This window comes from Trachypithecus francoisi, unplaced genomic scaffold (assembly GCF_009764315.1).
Source record: "Trachypithecus francoisi isolate TF-2019V2 unplaced genomic scaffold, Tfra_2.0 Lachesis_group1, whole genome shotgun sequence".
Lineage (NCBI taxonomy): Eukaryota > Metazoa > Chordata > Mammalia > Primates > Cercopithecidae > Trachypithecus > Trachypithecus francoisi.
This window is the reverse complement of record NW_022681454.1, coordinates 17690837-17706227: the sequence shown is the minus strand read 5'-3', so window position 1 is coordinate 17706227 and position 15391 is coordinate 17690837.

The following is a 15391-nucleotide window of genomic DNA, read 5'->3' as shown; positions in this document are numbered from 1 at the left end:
TTTTTTTTTTTTTTTTTTTACCAGTGCCACGCTATTTTGGTTACCATAGTCTCGTAGTATAGTGTGAAGTCAGGTAGCGTGATTCCTCCAACCTTGTTCTTTTTACTTAGGACTGTCTTGGCTATATGGCCTCTTTTTTGGTTCCATATGAAATTTAAAGTAGATTTTTCTAATTCTCTGAAGAAAATCAGTGGTAGCTTGATGGGTATAGCATTGAATCTATAAATTACTTTGGACAGTATGGGTATTTTCATGATATTGATCCTTGCTATCCATGAACATGGAATGTTTTTCCATTTGTTTGTGTCCTCTCTTACTTCCATGACCAGTGGTTTGTAGTTCTACTTGAAGAGGTCCTTCACATCCCTTGTAAGTTATATTCCTAGGTATTTTATTCTCTTTTTGAAATTGTGAATGGGAGTTCACTCATGATTTGTCTACTATTGGTGTACAGGAATATTTGTGATTTTTGCACATTTATTTTGTATCCTGAGGCTTTGCTGATGTTGCTTATCAGCATAAGGAGATTTTGGGCTGACACAATGGGGTTTTCTAAATATACAATCACGTCATCTGCAAACAGAGATAATTCCCTATTTGAATACCTTTTATTTATTTCTCTTGTTTGTTTGCCCTGGCCTGAACTTACAACACTATGTTGAACAGGAGTGGTGAGAGAGGGCATCTTTGCCTTGTGCCAGTTTTCAAAGGGAATGGTTCCAACTTTTGCCCATTCAATACGATATTGGCTGTGGGTTTGTCATAAGTAGTTCTTATTACTTTGAGATATGTTCCATCAATACCTAGCTTATCGAGAGTTTTTAGCATGAAGGGGTGTTGAATTTTATAGAAGGCCTTTTCTGCATCTATTGAGATAATCATGTGGTTTTTGTCATTGGTTCTGTTTATGTGATGGATTGCATTTATTGATTTGCGTATGTTGAACCAGCCTTGCATCTCAGGGATAAAGCCAACTTGATTGTGGTGGCTAAGCTTTTTGATGTGCTACTGGATTTGGTTTGCCAGTATTTTATTGAGGATTTTTGCATCTATGTTCATCAGGGATATTGGCCTGAAATTTTCTTTTTTTGTTGTGTCTCTCCCAGGTTTTGGTGTCAGGAAGATGCTGGCCTCATAAAATGAGCTAAGGAGGAGTCCCCCCTTTTCTATTGTTTGGAATAGTTTCAGAAGGAATGGTACCAGCTCCTCTTTTTACGTCTGGTATAATTCGGCTGTGAATCTGTCTGGTCCTGGCCTTTTTTTTTTTTTTTTTTTTTTTGGTTGTTAGGCTATTAATTACTGCCTCAATTTCAGAAGTTGTTATTGATCTATTCAGGGATTTGACTTCTTCCTGGCTTAATCTTGGGAGGGTGTACATGTCCAGGCATTTATCCATTTATTCTAGATTTTCTAGTTTATTTGCATAGAGGTGTTTTTAGTATTCTCTGATGGTAGTTTGTATTTCTGTGGGATCAGTGGTGACACCCCCTTTATCATTTTTTTTATTGTGTGTATTTGATTCTTCTCTCTTTTCTTCTTTATTAGTCTCATTTGCAGTCTATCTATTTTGTTATTCTTTAAAAAAAAAAAAAAAGCTAGCTCCTGTATTCATTGATTTTTTTGAAGGGTTTTCTGTGTCTCTATCTCCTTCAGTTCTGCTCCAATCTTCGTTTTTTCTTGTCTTCTGCTAACTTTTGAATTTATTTGCCCTTGCTTCTCTAATTCTTTTAATTGTGATGTTAGGGTGTCGAATTTAGATCTTTCTCACTTTCTCCTATGGGCATTTAGTGCTATAAATTTCCCTCTAAACACTGCTTTAGCTGTGTCCCAGAGATTCTGGTACATTGTCTCTTTTTTCTCATTGGTTTCAAAGAACTTCTTTATTTCTACCTTAATTTCATTATTTACCCAGTAGTCATTCAGGTTGTTCAGTTTCCATGTTTTTGTGCAGTTTTGAGTGAGTTTCTTAATCCTGAGTTCTAATGTGATTGCACTGTGGCCTGAGAGACTGTTTATTATGATTTCCGTTCTTTTGCATTTGCTGAGGAGTGTTTTACTTCCAATAATATGGTCAATTTTAGAATAAGTGTGATGTGTTGCTGAGAAGAATGTATATTCTATTGATTTGGGGTGGACAGTTCTGTAGATGTCTATTAGGCCTGCTTGGTCCAGAGCTCAGTTCAAGTCCTGAATATCCTTGTTAACTTCCTGTCTCTTTGATCTGTCAAATACTGACAGTGGGGTATTAAGTCTGCCGCTATTGTTGTATGGGATTCTGAGTCTCTTTGTAGGTCTCTAAGGACCTGCTTTAAGAATCTGAGTGCTCCTGTATTGGTTGCATATATATTTAAGATAACTCTTCTTGTTGCATTGATCCCTCTACCATTATGTAATGCCCTTCTTTGTCTTTTTTGATCTTTGTCAGTTTAAAGTCTGTTTTATCAGAGACTAGGATTGCAACCCCTGCTTCATTTTGCTTTCCATTTGCTTGGTAAATATCCCTCTATCCCTTTATTTTGAGCCTATGTGTGTCTACACATGTGAGATGGGTCTGCTACATACAGCACACCGATGTATCTTGACTCGTTATCCAATTTGCCAGTCTATGTCTTTTAATTGGGGCATTTAGCCCATTTACATTTAAGGTTAATATTGCTATGTGTGAATCCGATCCTGTCTTTATGATGCTAGCTGGTTATTATCATTAGTTGAGGCAGTTTCTTCATATTGTTGATGCTCTTTACAATATGGTCTGTTTTTGCATTGGCTGGTACCAGTTTTTCTTTTCCATATTTAGTGCTTCCTTCAGGAGCTCTTGTAAGGCAGGCCTGTGGGTGACAAAATGTCTCAGCATTTGCTTGTCTGTAAAGGATTTTATTTATCCTTCACTTACGAAACTTAGTTTGACTGGATATGAAATTCTGGATAGAAAATTCTTTTCTTTAAGAATGTTGAATATTGACCTCCACTCTCTTCTTTCTTATAGGGTTTCTGCAGAGATATCATATCTGCTGTTAGTCTGATGGACTTCCCTTTGTGGGTAACTCGATTTTCTCTCTGTCTGCCCTTCACTTTTATTGTTTCATTTCAACCTTGATGAATCTGACAATTACGTGTCTTGAGGTTGCTCTTCTAGAGGAGTATCTTTGTGGTGTTCTCTGTATTTCCTGAATTTGAATGATGGCCTGTCTTGCTATGTTGGGGAAATTCTCCTGGATAATATCCTGAAGACTGTGTCCCAATTTGGTTTCATTCTCCTCGTCACTTTCAGGCACACCAATCAAATGTAGGTTTGGTCTTCTCACATAGTCCTGTATTTATTGTAGGCTTTGTTCATTCCTTTTCATTCTTTTTTCTCTAATCTTGTCTTCACGCTTTATTTCATTAAGTTGATCTTCAGTCTCTGATATCCTCTCTTCTACCTGATCGATTTGACTATTGATACTTCTGTATGCTTCACAAAGTTCTCATGCTGTGTTTTTTAGTTCCATCAGATCATTTATGTTCTTCTCTAAACTGGTTATTCTAGTTAGCAATTCCTCTAACCTTTTTTTAAGGTTCTTAACTTTCTTGTATTGGGTTAGAACGTGATCCTTCAGCTCAGAGGAGTTTGTTATTACCCTCCTCTGTAGCCTACTTCTGTCAATTTGTCAAATTCATTCTCTGTTCAGCTTTGTTCCCTTGCTGATGAGGAGTTGTGATCCTTCAGGGGAGAAGAGGTGTTCTGGTTTTTGGAATTTTCAGCCTTTTTGCACTGGTTTTTCCTCATCTTCATGGATTTACCTACCTTTGGTCTTTGATGTTGGTGACCTTCAGATGGGGTTTTTGTGTGGACATCCTTTTTGTTGATGTTGATGCTATTCCTTTCTGTTTGTTAGTTTTCCTTCTAACAGTTAGGCCCCTCTGCTGCAGGTCTGCTGGAGTTTGCTAGAGGTCCACTCCAGACCCTGTTTGCCTGGGTATCATCAGTGTATCCAGTGAAGCCTGCAGAACAGCAAAGTTGCTGCCTCTTGCTTTCTCTGGAAGCTTCATCCCAGAGTGGCACCCACCAGATGCCAGCTGGTGCTCTCCTGTATGAGGTGTCTGTTGATCCCTGCTTGGAGGTGTCTCCCAGTCAGGAAGCATGGGGTCCAGGGACCTACTTGAGGAGGCAGTCTGTCCCTTAACAGAGCTCAAGCACTGTGCTGGGAGATCTGCTACTGTCTTCAGAGCCAGCAGGCAGGAACGTTTAAGTCTGCTACAGCTGTGCCCACAGCCACCCCTTCCCCCAGGTGCTCTGTCCCGGGGAGACAGGTGTTTTATCTATAAGCCTCTGACTAGAGCTGCTGCCTTTCTTTCAGAAATGCCCTGCCCAGAGAGGAGGAATCTAGAGAGACAGTCTGGCTACAGCAGCTTTGCCGAGCTGTGCTGGGCTCCACCCAGTTTGAACTTCCCAGAGGCTTTGTTTACACTCTGAGGGGAAAACCACCTACTCAAACCTCAGTAATGGCGGACGCCCCCTCACCCCACCAAGCTCCAGCATTTCAGATTGACTTCAAACTGCTGTGCTGGCAGCGAGAATTTCAAGCCAGTAGATCTCAGCTTGCTGGACTCCGTGAGTGTTGGATCTGCTGAGCTACACCACTTGACTCCCTGGCTTCAGCCCCCTTTCCAAGGGAGTGAACAATTCTGTCTCGCTGGCATTCCAGGTGCCACTGGGGTATTAAAAAAAAAAAAAACCCACCTGTAGCTCAGTGTCTGCTCAAATGGCCCCTCAGTTTTGTGCTTGAAGCCCAGGGCCCTGGTGGTGTAGGTGCCCAAGGGAATCCCCTGGTCTGTGGGTTGTGAAGACCATGGGAAAAGTGTAGTATCTGGGCTGGAATGCATCATTCTTAATGGTACAGTTCCTCATGGCTTCTCTTGGCTAGGGGAAGGAGTTCCCAAACCCCTTGCACTTCCCAGGTGAGGTGACACCCCACCCTGCTTTGGCTTGCCCTCTGTTGCCTGCACCCACTGTCTAACCAGTCCCAATGAGATGAGCTGAGTACCTCAGTTGGAAATGCAGAAATTACCCACCTTTTACATTGATCTCGCTAGGAGCTGCAGACCAGAGCTGTTCCTATTCGGCTGTCTTGCCAGCCACCTGCCTATTTTTAACTTTGGGATAAAAAATTTCAGATGTGGTAACTTTCAAAATCAAAATTAGTAACATTTAATACTTTTGAGGTTATTTGATTTAAAAATTTTTTTAAATCAATTATCTCCAGGATTTCAGCAATAGAAATTAAAGTTGGGTTAACTCTGATTTTTTGGAGTGGGTAATGCAAAATGAAAGTCAAGAAGTCACAAATGTTTCCCAGCCACACAGAAATCTACCTTTTCTGAAGTTGGTCTTAGGGAATGTTAGTGGAAGTTTCTTCTCCCCCTCCTAGAGGAACTTCTACCCTGACTTCAAATGCACAGGGCAGGATAAGCTAATTTAGAAGATGCTCTAGTTTATGAATTGTTCAAATAAAAGTTTCCTATACCTGAGGAATACTGGCATTTTCTTGCACTCAAGGTAATGTGCTATATCCTGAGAAAAATTGCCATAGATTTTAAAATCATTTACACTAAAATATTCCAAGTATTGCATTAACCATTTGAGGAGACACAAGATGAAAAATAAATAATTACTCGAGAAAAAAATTAGTTGCCATTTTATGTTTTTTCTTAGTAATGTGGACAATATGTGACTCAAACAAGTAGTTGAGAAAAATATTTTTGAGGCTATATTAGCAGGAATCACAATGGAAATCTACTTCCCAGGCAAAAGGAAAGGAAATAAAGAGACAAGAAAAAAAGAGATAATGTATTTACAGAACCACAAATTGACTAGCAGTTCAGAATGTCAATATCCAAGGAGTCAGAGTTTGGAACAATATGAAAAGGGCTCTAAATGCTTTGATAAGAAATCAGTATGGTGAGACAGCTTTTCTTAAACACCAGTTTCCCACAAGATATTAATCAACTTGCCTCAGAAGTATACATTTTGTAGTCAAATACGTTTGGGAAATGGTGATTACTAAATTCACTACCCTGGAAATCCAAAATGCATCCTAGATGTTAAAAACTCAGTCAAGCCTTGGAGGAAAGAAATCTATATAACATGGTTCCACCTAACATTTTCTAATTCTCTATATCATGGAACAAACCTGCCCTCTCTTCCTACATACACACGCATTCCTTTCTTCTTTCTCCTTTCTTTCCTGTAATTATCTTTCCTGGATACCCATTAACACCTACGACTATTCACAATTGTGATCCATTGCAGGTTTTTAAAGTGAATTCAGACTAGAAGTAGACAGACTAAACCAAAAGCTACAGCATTAATGTGATCAAAGTGAAAAGAAATAAGCATCATACTAACTGATGCGTCTGTTATATTACTGGTAGTTACTTTAAGATAGAAAACAAAAAGACCAGGTTCAAAAAAGAAGATGCATTGTTTAACCTTGGAAATTTGTGACTTCTGTGGCACATTTCTGGAGAGATGTCAAGAAAGCAGTTCAAGATGTGCAGGAAGAATTCAGAAGAGCACCTGAAGCATGGTGTTAGGAGTCATCAATATTTCATTGATTTGTAAAGCAATGCAAATGTTAAATTTGTAAAGCAACATACTATGTTAAATCTAATTTTTGACATGGATCCCAATCTATTGCAAATCCAAACTTGCAGAGTCTATTATTAACTTGTAGAAGAATGAGAATGCTAGGTAGCATAAGAAGTCTACAAGTCATAAGACTTATGTTGTACTTTTAGTTATACTGAAAATCCAAGATTAAAAAGTAGATTGAAGGAGACCATTTAGCTCCATTGTGGCTCTGTTTACAATGTACCTAGGCAACCAGTTGATTATTGAAATAATCAGTCTAGCCAGTTACCAGGTATCATTTAAATAAAACTAAGAAGAACATGAGTTACCTTAACTTGTAAAATTATAAACCCATAAATGAATGTTTTGTTATAAAACACGATCTTTGCCCAGTTATCCCTTCTGACTGAAATTCCCCATCACTCATTTGTCTGTTGGACAAACTCAAATCAGCTTTAAGTCCAAGCTGAAGGTCCATCCCCTCCATGAAGCCTTTTCCGGCTATCTTTACCAACACTTAAGATAAAATAAACTACTTTTTTTTTCACAGCTGTAACACCGCTGCTATTCTCGCTAACTTCAAGAATAAAGCTGTGGATCTTCGCAGTGAGGGTTATAGTTCTTAAAGATGGTGTGTCCAGAGTTTGTTCCTTCAGATGTTCAGATGTGTCCAGAGTTTCTTCCTTCCGGTGGGTTTGGGGTCTCACTGATTTCAGGAATGAAGCTGCAGACCTTCACAGTGAGTGTTACAGCTCTTAAAGGTGGCACGCCCAGAGTTGTTTGTTCCTCCTACTGGGTTAATGATCTCGCTGACTTCAGGAATGAAGACACAGACCCTCTCAGTGAGTGTTACAGCTCATAAAGGTAGTGTGGACACATAGAGTGAGCAGCAGCAAGATTTGTTATGTAGAGCAAAAGAACAAAGCTTCCACAATGTGGAAGGGGACCCAAGTGGGTTGTGCTGCTGGCTCAGGTGGCCAGCTTTTATTCCCTTATTTGTCCCTGCCCACGTCCTGCTGATGGGTCCATTTTACAGAGTGCTGATTGGTGCATTTACAATCCTTTAGCCAGACACAAAAGTTCTCCAAGTCCCCACCTGACCCAGAAGTTCAGCTGGTTCCACCTGTCAATCTCCCCTTTAAACAGGACACCCCAACTGCTGTTGGGAATTGGATGATGACTGCTCTAGTGACTTCCTGCTGGATAGGGGCGAAGAAGGGGCCCTGCAGCTGTAGTGTCTGCCAGAGGGCAACTCTTTAGGCCAGTGAAAGAGCCAGTGGGTCAGTCCAGGGGTCCTCGATAGAAGTTGTTAGTTGAGCTCATTTGGGGTTCCATTTGTAAGACCATCTGTAGCTTGATGGCCTCGATTTTAGAGGAAACAAATTTGACACGGAAGTTAAAAATACAGGGCCCAGAGGTGAGTAATAGCAAGATGGCTGTCACAGGACCTAGAAAGGGGAGAAGCCATATCGCCCAACTCCAAAGGTTGGTATAAGAGTTTGAAAGGGATTGTCTGATTTCAGAAGCCTTTTCCTATAAATGCCAGACAGCGTCTCATACTAACCCTGACTGGTTAGTGTAAAACCAACACTCTTCCCCTAAGAAGGTGCAGAGTCCTCCTTTCTCAGTAGTGAGGAGGTCTAGGCCTTGGCGGTTTTGGAGAGTCACTGCTGCCAAAGAGTCTGTTTGGGATTGTAGAGTAAGGATAGATTTCTTTATTTCTTGCAAACTGTCTGAGAAATCCTTTGAGAGTGTGTGGTAGTAGGATAATGAAGTAGATAAACTGGCTATTCCAGTTCCTATAGCAGTAGCCATTCCTAACCCTATAAGTAGGAGTATTAGTTGTATGGCTCTGCGCTGACAGACTTGAGCTTTGAGGTGTACTGATAGGGTCTGATTTCCTGGGGCAATGTTAATGTTTGGCCTTAGAAAGACTAAGGTGTAGGTGCCTGTCCAGTTAGTGGGTAGGCAGACATAAGAAGAATATACCTTGGCTGGGTAGACAGAACTGGCTGTGCATGTTAAAAGGGTGTGTGTTGTTTTCATTTTCCCATACTCCTAGAGTACTTGCCAAGATAGCTCCGGTGAGCAGCTGGAAAGGGGTGCTGGGAGATAACCGAGCGACTCCCTGTGTTCTGTTTTCCCATTGGAGAAAAAAACATTTTGTATCTACTAGGAACCATTCAAGAGAGTGATTGAAAGACGGGATGAGAAGGCATTCACCAGTGGTGGGGGTGCTGCTGCAGGGGGTGCAGGGGTGAATGGTCATGCAGGAAGTATGTTTGCCATTACAAAACCTGGACTGTTTGTTAAGCAAGGAGGAGGTGATGATTTTTGGAGGCCCTCAGAAGTGGACAAGCCATCTGAATGGAGCTCTTTGGGTGACTCGGAAGTTACTCTGATAAGTTGGGGCTTGAAGTTGTAGGGTGTAATTACACTGATGGGGTATTAGGTGCCCCAGGGGCAGGCCAGATAACAGATTGTGTTGGATCTATAAAGGGGCTTGGAAAGTTAAGATGGTATTCATAGCTATGGGACCATGTATGGGCTCTTCATTGTTTGTGAAATAGGTGAGGTTGGAAATGTAAGAATGTAAAAGTTGGATTGCATGTCCTGTTAGGGTATTCTTGGTCCTATCAGAGATGGGAAGTTGGCTAATTATTGCATATTTGGAAGTTGGAAAGAGTCTTTTCCTTCGTAATGAGGGTGGTAGGTTAAGTTGGTAAAGACCCAATTTTTTGCGGGAATGGGAGTGGCAACGTAAGCAGAGGTTGATAGAGAGATACAAAGCCAACAGTCATTTTCCAGGGAAGGACTGGACTGGTTTAACCGACAGTGGGTTAAGTTGAGAGTCTTGTAGAGGTAATTAGGAGCTAGTGGAAGGGGAAGGGTGATTGTATGATGTATCCAAGGAAGCAGGAGAGATAGACAGGCAAAGAGTAAACAGGAAGGTAAAGAGGGTGCTCTGGAAGACAAGATCATTTTATCCAGTCTGAGTTAAAGGTAGGAGTAAATTGCTGTCAAAAGGAACGAAGACAGAAAGAAAGTTGATGTGATTAGGATTTTCGTCCCGGCAGGAGCTACAGTGTATAGCCCTATCACAAACAGTATGGTTAGTATACTGCTTAATAATATGATGAAATAGTAAAAGGATTCCATTAAAGGGGCAAGGAGAAGTGTAAAGATAAAGATTATGTAGGTCTTCACTTATCTTTTTTAAGGAGGAAGGAGTTTTGCCTCAGGATCAGCAGTAGGGGCATTTTTACTCTGGGATGTTTCCTTCCGAAATAGGAGATGAAAGTCCTCCAACGATTCGCAGGTATACCGAGGCTGGTCTGGCTGATCTCGGGACTCCTGAGCTGATGGTCCCGCAGGTTCCTCAAGGGGGGGCCGGGGGGTGTCCAAAATGTAACTCAGGTGTGGTGAATCCAAGATTCCACTCCTGCCACCTTAACTGCAGTGGGGGTAGAGAGGATTACCGAGTATGGTACTTCCCACAAAGAGTCCATAGATTGGGAGGTAGAGGGGAAAGATTTGATCAACACTAGATCTCCTGGTTGAAACAACTCTGTTCCCTTTTCTCTGTGACATCCTTCAGGTAGGTTTTAAAGGTTTCATTGATATTTTGCTAAAAAGTTATATCTTTCACCAAGGTGGCCATTTCTTGATCACGTAGGAGGTCATTTGTGAGAAAAGGTCGTCCATACAACAATTCATGTGGACTGCGCCCCATTTTGTGAGGAGAATTCGGATTCTCAACAAGGCCATGGGCCAAAGAGTAGGCCGTGGGAGATGAGTTTCTTGTGTTAGTTTCCTTAAGTGCCTCTTGAGCGTTTCATTAGCCTTCTTGACCTTCCCTAAGGATTGTGGTCTCCAGGCGCAGTGAAGATGATATTGTATCCCTAGCGCCCTGGAAATACCCTGAGTTATTGTGACTTTAAAAGCTGGACCACTGTTGCTCTGTAAGCTTTGGGGAAGCCCAAATCTAGGAATTATTTCTTGAATTAGGATTTTAATCACTACCTGAGCCTTCTCTGTCTTGCAGGTGAAAGCTTCTATCCAATTTGCAAAGGTATCAACACAGACCAACAAGTATTGAAATCCCTTTGACTTAGGCACATGGGTGAAGTCTGTCAGTCCTCTGCAGGACAGTGACCTATTCTTTGTTCCCCCAAAGGAGCCTTACGATGGACCAAGGGATTATTCCTTTGGCACACCTCACAGGCTTTGACTACCTGTTGGATGGTCCAGCGGAGATCTGGCCCTGTAAATAGAGATTTGGCCATTCAATGAGTGTTTTCAATACCCATATGAAAAGTTTGGTGGAGGGTTTTAAGTATTTTCCACTGGCTGGCTTCGGGTACCTTTCCTTCTTCTGTCGTTAACCACCCCGAGGAGAGAAAACTATGCCCTTATGAAAGTCCCCATTCTGTTTTAGTTGGGGAATACTGGGGCTTAATCTCTTGGAAGGGGTTGTTCCATACCAAGGGTCCTTCCATAGGTGTTTCTAATGAGAGGTTCCACCTGGCAGCAATTTTGGCCTCAGTATCTGCCTGATGGTTTCCTTCTGCCTTTTCTCCTTCAACTTTCTGATGGCTTTGGCAGTGCAAGATTGCCACCACCTTGGGTTTTTGCACTGCATGCAATAACTCCATAATTTCCTTGTGGTATTTAATGGGGGTTCTGCCAGAGCTTAGGAACTCCCTTTCTTTCCATATTGCAACATTGGGCATGTAGGATTAGATAAACATACTTGCTATCTGTATACACATTTATTCTTTTTCCCTTTCCCAGTTCTAAGGCTCAGGTAAGTGCCACGAGTTCTGCTAACTGAGGGAAGAGGCTTACTTTCAAATATGGTTACATCACTAACTATGGCATAACCTGCCCTTGGTATCCCATTCTCCACAAATGAACTCCCATTGGTATATAGGTTAAGGTCAGGATTAGCTAAGGGGAATTCTAAGAGATCATCTCGGGCGGCATAAGTCTGGACAATTTGTTGGCAGTCATATTTGATTGGTTCCCTATTCTCTGGGAGAAAAGTGGCAGGGTTGAGGGCCATGCATGTGTGTATTTGAAGCACCGGTCCCTCAAGGAGTAGTGCCTGGTATCTAAGCAGGCAGTTGTCTGATAGCCATAAACTTCCTTTGGCACTTAGTATGCCATTTACATCATGAGTAGTCCAGACAGTGAGATCCTTTCCTTGCATTATTTTGATACTCTCTGACACTAAGATGGCCACCACCACAACTACCCATAAACAGTGAGGCCAGCCTTTTGCTACTACATCAATTTCCTTACTTAAGTATGCCAGTTGTTGTGGGGTTGTCCCACGAGGCTGAGTGAGGACTCCAAGAGCTATCCCTGCTCTCTGTGATGTATAAAGAGAAGTTTTGTCCTGTGGGAAGGCTTAAAGCTGAAGCTTGTACTAGGGCCTGCTTTAAGGTTTTGAAGGATGTTTCTGCCTCTGGTTCCCATTCTACTAGATGAGTATTTGCCCTCTGGGTCTCCTTGATTATAGAGTGATCTGGCCATCTTGTTGTATCCAGGGATCTATAGTTGGCAAAAGCTGGTGATTCCAAGGAACCCCCATAACTGTTTTAAAGTCTTTGGGAAATGATAAGCCAGCATAGGCTATATTCATTCCTTGCTGAGGGCCCTGGTCCCTCTGGCTAAGATTAGGCCTAGATATTTGACCTGCTGTAGGCAAAGCTGGGCCTTCAACCTAGAGGTCTTGTACCCTTGATTAGCTAGAAAGTTCAAGAGAACTAGAATAGCCTGCTGGCATGAGGCTTCCGAACTGATAGCCAAAAGTAAATCATCCGCATACTGAAGGACCAGAGTGCTGGAACTTGAGAAGTGGCCTAGATCTTGGGCCAGTGCCTGACCAAACAGGTGAGGGCTATCCCTTAACCCTTGGGGCAAGACAGTCCACATAAGTTGGGATGTGTGGTCTGTGGGATCCTCAAAGGCAAAGAGAAACCGGGAGTCAGAGTACAGGAGAATACAGAAGAAGGCATCCTTGAGGTCCAGAACAGTGAACCATTCTGCTTCCTCTGGTATTTGAGAGAGTAGGGTATAAGAGTTGGGTACAACTGGATATAGAGGAATTACTGCCTCATTGATGAGTCTAAGATCTTGCATTAGTCTCCACTGACCATTCTGTTTTTGTATTCCTAGAATTAGGGTGTTGCAAGACCCCTGCATTTCTTTACTGAGGCTTGCGCTTTTAAATGTTTAACAATATCCTGTAATCCTTTATGAGCTTCAAGCCTTAAGGAAAATTGTCTTCGATAAGGAAAAGTGGTGGGGTTTTTTAGCCTGATTTGGACTGGGTGGGCATTTTTTGACCTTCCAAATTGTCCTTCCAAAGCTCAAACTTCAGGGTTGATTCCTCCCTCAAGTAGGGGACAACAAATGGGTAACTTGTTCTCCATATTCATGTAGATAACAGCTCCAGCTTTGGCTAATATATCCCTCCCTAATAAGGGTGTGGGACTTTCAGGCATAACAAGAAAGGCATGTAAAAAGAGCAAAGTCTCACAATTACAACTGAGGAGGTGGGAGAAATACCTGGTTACAGGCTGTCCCAGGATTCCTCGAATGGGAATGGACCTTGAGGATAGTCGTCCAGCACAGGAGATTAACACTGAGAAGGCCATGCCAGTGTCCAGGAGGAAGTCAATTTCCTGGCCCTCAATGGTTAAATGCATCTGGATCTCAGTGAGGGTGATGACATGAGCTGACGCTTGCCCCCGGCACCATCAGTTCTGTTCTTGGATCATCTGGTTGGAGTCTTCTGGCCCAGAGAACCTTTGCCCTCTGGGGCAGTGTGTCTTCCAGCGATTGCCTCAGCATAGTGGACATGGATGAGAGGGGCAGCTTGTTCCTCATTGGACAATCTTTTTTAAAGTGTCCTTGCAAACAACACTGATAATGAACCCTACCAGGAGATTGGCCTACTCCATTTTCTGTCCTCTCTGGACCACCAACGTGTGTTTGTCTGAGGGCCGTGACTAAGGCTGCATCCTTTCTCTGATCTTGCTTTTCATTTTGGGCTTGTTCCTCTTGGTTCCTATTATAGAACACCCAGGTTGCCAAGTTTAATAACGCCTCCAGATTTTGTTCAGGGCCTAGGGCTCACTTTTGGAGCTTTCTTCTGATATCTGAGGCTGATTGGGTAATAAATTTATCTTTTAGAATCAAATAACCCTCTAGTGAGTCAGGTGACAGGGGAATATATTTTCTTAAGGCCTCCTGTAGCCACTCGAGGAAGGTAGAAGGATTTTCTTCCTTTTCCTGAGTTATGGTGGACATCATTGAATAATTCATGGGCTTTTTCCTAATTCTCCTTAGTCCTTCTAGAAGAAAGGTCAGCAGATGTTTACAACTCCGGTCCCTATGACCTGAGTCTAGATCCCAGTGGGGATCCCTACTGGGGATGGCTTGCTGACCAGTAGGGAATTTGTCCCTTTCTTTGGCTGTCATTCTATAATTTACTTGACTAAGATCCAGCTATCTCCAAACTCTCAGGCTGCAGCTAAAGCTGCTTTCTTTTCATTAAAGACCAGGGTTTGATCTAACAATAGCATGACATCTCTCCAAGTGAGATTGAAGGTTTGCCCTAGACTCTGTAGGACATCTATATACCTATCAGGATCATCTGAAAGCTTCCACAGATCTGCCTTGATCTGCTTTAAATCAGAAAGGGAGAAGGGGACATGTACCCGGGTTGGCTCAAATTCCCCTCCCCCTACAGCTTGAAGGAGACATAACTGATAACCTGGGGGTTTTTGTGATCCTTTGGAGATTTCTTGTTTCCTGTGGGTGGGGGAGATTAGAGGAGGCTTATCATTAATAGGAAGGGGAGCTGTAGGGAGGCGAGGATATAGAGGTAAGCTGAGAGGTCCTCCTGTGGGATGTAAATTGCAAACTTTGCATAGTTGTGTATTCTCCTTCAATGAAAAGAAATCTTGGACATAAGGTATTTCACTCCATTTGCCTTCCCTCTTACAGAAAAGATCAAGCTGCCGGATAGTATTGTAATTTATACTTCCCTCAGGTGACCATTTTTCCCCATAAGAGAGAGAATATTGGGGCCCAGCCATAGTGCAGAAAAAAAAATGAGCCATCTTTTTTTTAGGGTTTGTGGGTCAAATTCGTCCCAGTGACTTAAGATGCATTTCAAGGGTGAGCCTGTCTATGCCTTAGTGTTTCCCATCTGAAAGACAAAACAGCCCGTGTTTTTTTGTTTGTTTGTTTCTTCCCCACCCAAGACCCCACAACGGTCCCAGGACCCTGCTGATCAGAGTAGTTGTGTTCACCGACGCAGCAGCAAACACCTCTTGCCCAAGAACCCGCAACGATCCCTGGACCCTGCTGATCAGAAAAGTTGTGTGCAGCAGCAGAAACACTAGTTTTCCTCCTAGACCACAAGGAGGACTGAGAAAAATCGGATTTAGTGGCCCTTACTGACACATTCTTGAAAACCTGTTTGAGTCCTAAGCATTTTCCTGTTAGTGTTGGGACTTTACCTCTGTCTTATAAAGATGTTATACCCCCAAAATGAAGTGGAGGGCCATACCCTGAGGGACGGAAGGGATCTCCAGGGTTGGAAGAGTGACACCTTCTGTCCTCACTTGAATAGGAAGGGTATCATTTCTGAGGCTTCCCATATATATCCTAGCTTCAGGAATAGCTTTTGTTAGGCCTGCTTGTCTGAGGAGGGATCCTAAAATGCCAGATAGTGCCCCCTATGATGGGGCTCTGGGCAAA